Genomic DNA, 6,000 nt, shown 5'->3' with positions numbered 1-6,000 from the left:
TTAACAACATTTAACAAGATCGTTAACCTAAAGGTTTCAAAACAACATTTACATGTAACGACTAACGATGACTTAACGACTCAGTTAAAATGTATATACATGTAGTGTTTTAATATGTATTCATACATTTTAAAGACTTCAAGACACTTATCAAAATACTTCTACTTAATAAAAATTCTTACAATTACATCCTCGTTCAGTTTCATCAACAATTCTACTCGTATGCACCCTTATTCGTACTCGTACAATACACAGCTTCTAAATATATGTACTATTGGTATATACACTCCAATTATCATCTCTTAGCAGCCCATGTAAGTCACCTAACACATGTGGGAACCATCATTTGGCAACTAGCATGAAATATCTCATAAAATTACAAAAATATTAGTAATCATTCATGACTTATTTACATGAAAACAAAATTACATATCCTTTATATCTAATCCATATACCAACGACCAAAAACACCTACAAACACTTTCATTCTTCAATTTTCTTCATCTAATTGATCTCTCTCAAGTTCCATCTTCAAGTTCTAATTGTTCTTCATAAATTCTACAAGTTCTAGTTTCATAAAATCAAGAATACTTCCAAGTTTACTAGCTCACTTCCAATCTTGTAAAGTGATCATCCAACCTCAAGAAATCCTTGTTGTTTACAGTAAGATATCATTATAAATTAAGGTAATTCTCATATACAAACTTTGATTCAATTCCTATAACTATAACTATCTTAATTCGAGTGATAATCTTACTTGAACTTGTTTTCGTGTCATGATTCTACTTCAAGAACTTTCAAGCCATCCAATATCCTTTGAAGCTAGATCATTTCTTATCACTTCCAGTAGGTTTACCTACTAAACTTGAGGTAGTAATGATGTTCATAACATCATTCGATTCATACATATAAAACTATCTTATTCGAATATTTGAACATGTAATCACTAGAACATAGTTTAGTTAATTCTAAACTTGTTTGCAAACAAAAGTTAATCCTTCTAACTTGACTTTTAAAATCAACTAAACACATGTTTAATATCTATCTGATATGCTAACTTAATGATTTAAAACCGGAAAACACGAAAAACACCGTAAAACCGGATAGACGCCGTCGTAGTAACATCGCGGGCTATTTTGGGTTAGTTAATTAAAAACTATCATAAACTTTGATTTAAAAGTTTTTCTTCTGGAAAAATGATTTTTCTTATGAACATGAAACTATATCCAAAAATCATGGTTAAACTCAAAGTGGAAGTATGTTTTCCAAAATGGTCATCTAGACGTCGTTCTTTCGACTGAAATGACTACCTTTACAAAAACGACTTGTAACCCGTATTTTTGACTATAAACCTATACTTTTTATATTTAGATTCATAAAATAGAGTTCAATATGAAACCATAGAAATTTGATTCACTCAAAACGGATTTAAAACGAAGAAGTTATGGGTAAAACAAGATTGGATATTTTTTGATTGTTGTAGCTACGGGAAATATTGTAACAATTCTATACAAATCATATCCTAGCTAACTTATATTGTATTATACATGTATTCTAATATATTATGTAATCTTGGGATACCATAGACACGTATGCAAATGTTTTGACATATCATATCGACCCATGTATATATATTATTTGGAACAACCATAGACACTCTATATGCAGTAAAGTTGGAGTTAGCTATACAGGGTTGAGGTAGATTCCAAAAATATATATACTTTGAGTTTTAATCTAGCCTGAGACGTGTATACACTGGGTCGTGGATTGATTCAAGATAATATATATCGATTTATTTCTGTACATCTAACTGTGGACAACTAGTTGTAGGTTACTAACGAGGACAGCTGACTTAATACACTCAAATCTTTAAAACATATTAAAAATGTTGTAAATATATTTTGAACATACTTTGATATATATGTACATATTTGTTATAGGTTCGTGAATCGACCAGTGGTCAAGTCTTGCTTCCCGCCGAAGTAAAAATCTGTGAAAGTGAGTTATAGTCCCACTTTTAAAATCTAATATTTTGTAATGAGAATACATGCAGTTTTATAAATGTTTTAAGAAATAGACACAAGTAAATGAAACTACATCATATGGGTGAATTATCGAAGCCGAATATGCCCCTTTTGCTTGGTAACCTAAGAATTAGTAAACCGATCTACTAATTGACGTGAATCCTAAAGATAGATCTATTGGGCCTAACAAACCCCATCCAAAGTACCAGATGCTTTAGTACTCCGAATTCGCTTTTATCATGTCCGAAGGATTTCCCGGAATGATAGGGGATATTCTTATATGCATCTTGTTAATATCGGTTACCAGGTGTTCACCATATGAATGAATTTTATCTCTGTGTATGGGATGTATATTGAAATATGAAATCTTGTGGTCTATTATTATGATTTGATAATATATAGGTTAAACCTATAACTCACCAACATTTTTGTTGACGTTTTAAGCATGTTTATTCAGGTGATTATTAAGAGCTTCCGCTGTTGCATACTAAAATAAGGACAAGATTTGGAGTCTATGCTTGTATGATATTATGTAAAAACTGCATTCAAGAAACTTATTTTTGATGTAATATATTCTTATTGTAAACCATTATGTAATGGTCGTGTGTAAACGGTATATTTTAGATTATCATTATTTGATAATCTACGTAATGCTTTTTAAACATTTATCGCTAAAATAAAGGTTATGGTTGTTTTTAAAAATGAATGCAGTCTTTGAAAAACCTCTCATATAGAGGTCAAAACCTCGCGACGAAATCAATTAATATAGTACGTTTATAATCAATATGAACGGGACATTTCACTATCGACCGGTCCTTCATTTCTGAAACATCGGCAGCATTGAGCTCAGGTTCTGAAAATTCATCCACTTTGTCGGATGCTCGTAGTCATCCTCGTCGTCGTTATTAGTGTTTCATTAATATGTTTTCCAACTAGTTCGTATGCTTGTCGTTATTAGTGTGATTTTAATTTCAGTAACTTTGTATGATTTCCATTTAATGTTCATCGTTGTAATGTGATTTAATTCAGTAACTTTGTTAAAAATCGAAATTAAATGCGATTTTTTATTCATTTAATAAACTACAACAACATAATTAAAATACAACACAATAAAATATTAAAACAACAATATAATTAAACTGAAACACAATAAAATATTAAAAAAACAACATAATTAAACTGAAACACAATAAAATATTATATAAACGACATAATTAAACTAATACATAATAAAAGTTTCTTCATCTTCCAAAAGTATGTAAAGAGAAATTCGTCCGAAATGCCAATTGACGGTTTCTTTTATACCGCACCACTGTTCTTCGGTACGAAGATACGTAACGCACAATTCTGGAACACAATCATCTTCAAAATACAACACGTCTGTGTGTTCAAACGGTACATTTTCTTTCAAGAATTCTAACAAATCCTCTAAAACTAGGTCGCGAATGTCAATTTCTTCGAACGAAGATTTTGAACTACGCGTATAGTCGTACTCTTTATTTTCATTACGGAATTTACTACCGTAATACACGTCAAATGAGACGATAATCGGTGAAATCGTTATCATTTCTAAGTTGAGAAGTTTAATAAATATTTAGTTGATGAGTTTGTTAATTGTGTGTAGGTGTATATATACACAAAAACAATCTGATGCAAAAATCGTCCGAAAAGCTTCCTGGACGACAAATCGTCCGGAAAAAACCCCCGCCAAACTTTTGGAGCCAAAATTTTCCGTCAGACACATTTCCAGACGACTTGGTGTCGTCCGGAAAAACATGGTCAACATTTTAGAAAAAGTGAAACTGAAAAGCTGTTTTTTTTTTTGTCATTTAGCTGGCCTTTGTAGACGACAAAAGTCGTCCGGAAAGGTATCGTCCAGAAAAGTGCTTTTTCTAGTAGCGAACTTCGGTCAACCAAATACTAATTCAACTAACCACATTTGACTCCTTTAATTAAACTAAACATAGACTAAAACTTAATTAAATAATAACACCATGCTTATCTAACATGACATAACCGATTAATTAGTGCCAACAGTGTCTACGTTTGTTTCACTACAAATAATCTTTGTTTATTTGTTTAGGCAGTTTCATGTGTTTTTTTTTTTTTTTTTAAATCTTTCTTGCGATTTCATATGCGTTTGTCTTGGTGAGTGATTGTTTATAATAATGTGATTACTTAGAGACCTTTTTTATGGATTACTAACAGTTATTTATTCTTTGTACTTCAATTATATGGTTTTGGTTTACTTACTTTGCATGTTCATGGTTTTGTGAAAGTGGTACACGCTGATGATGGTGAAGATTCCCTGAAGAAGGTGGAATTGGTGTCTGATCATGAATATACAGAAAAGATTTTAATTTGTTAATAATAGTTTATGTCAATGGTCTAGAGACAATTGGTATTTTGTATGAAGTTCTGATGAGTTTGAAGTCGAAAATAGGTATGGATCTGACCTAATCGATTGTAATTTGTAGGCAGCATCATGGCCATGAGAGTCTAATTGTCACTTTTGTCGCCGTTCAAACCCCGCATCGGAAGTCGGAGCAGGGGCCATTTAACTAGTTCAATATAAATTAGGGAGTACATGAATAACGATCAACATTATGTAACAAGATTTCTGAAAATATCCATCCACAAATATACATATAATATAATATATAGAAGCATGCATGCATGTGATACAAAGTACATATATGAAAATAGGGAACTTATTCAGATCGTGCCACGATCGACCACACAGTCACACAACATATTGATACAACCTAGGAAAGTTATTAAACAGGAAAGACAAGATGATAAATATGAAAGATACTAATATATATATGTTCCCGCAAACTTGATGCATGCTTTGATATTCTCCAAGTAAAACTCGGGAGCCTTATTAAATATAATCAGGAGAAAGGATGGCTCCAATACTGTCAAGGTAATTCCCATATTTGCCATAAAATCCAACAATTCTACCCTCAGTCAGAGACAGTGAGAAAGGAGTTCCTCCACTTGGTTGGAGCTGGGTACCAAAAGCCAATGACGTAATAACTGTAATGTTACTATAGTCTCCATATTCACCCTTAATCTCAACAATCTTACGACCTTTGCTGAAGTTATACTGTGATCAATGTGTAAATAGAAACCATATAAGAAAACATGATCCATAAGAACATAGTACTTACTATTCAAATATAAGGAATATATTTATATAGGGTAGCTAGCTCATGTATTATATGAAAGATCACCTTTATATCATAACCACGAGTTTGACCTCCAACTTTTGAAATGTGTATGTGTTTGTCAGCATCCTCATAAATGAAGGTGAGGGCAATTACAGATCTCTGGTCGGTAGTACTAGTGACAGTAATCTCTTTGATCCAATATGGAGCAGGACCTTCATCTGGGAAGAATGTCCATTCATTATCTCCGCCATTACCCCCCCATGTTGCAACCTTAACTACGTTACTAGATGCCTGCATATACATATACATTACATATTAGATTACATATTACATTACATTACATACAGTTATTATATTAAAAACTCAAATTGTTTAATTAGTAAACTAATTAACATATTTAGCATTCCTGAAAATTAGCATACCATTCGTATTCTTCTTCTATATGTAATATTAGAGAAGTATTGATGTATGTGCTGTATCTAATTCCCTTCCATGAACGCCTATATATATAGGCATGAATCAGGGGTTGTATAGTAAATATAAATATATTTGTAAACCTTAATTAATTATTTACGAGACACGTATAAAACACAACTAAGGCATGACATGATCTTATATTAATTACGTGGCATTGATCCGTCATGCTTACACACCCACTGTAATACTCCGTAGTACACTAACTTTAATTTCTAGAAACGTACTATGATATAATATAAACCCCTTTTTTCTTCTTGGTATGGAATTTAATATTTTAATTGTCATTCGAACAATGGCATTCTCATATATGGAGACGAAAATTATAC

The sequence above is a fragment of the Rutidosis leptorrhynchoides genome, chromosome 1, assembly GCF_046630445.1.
Source record: "Rutidosis leptorrhynchoides isolate AG116_Rl617_1_P2 chromosome 1, CSIRO_AGI_Rlap_v1, whole genome shotgun sequence".
Classification (NCBI taxonomy): domain Eukaryota; kingdom Viridiplantae; phylum Streptophyta; class Magnoliopsida; order Asterales; family Asteraceae; genus Rutidosis; species Rutidosis leptorrhynchoides.
Note: the sequence above shows the minus strand (reverse complement) of the source record.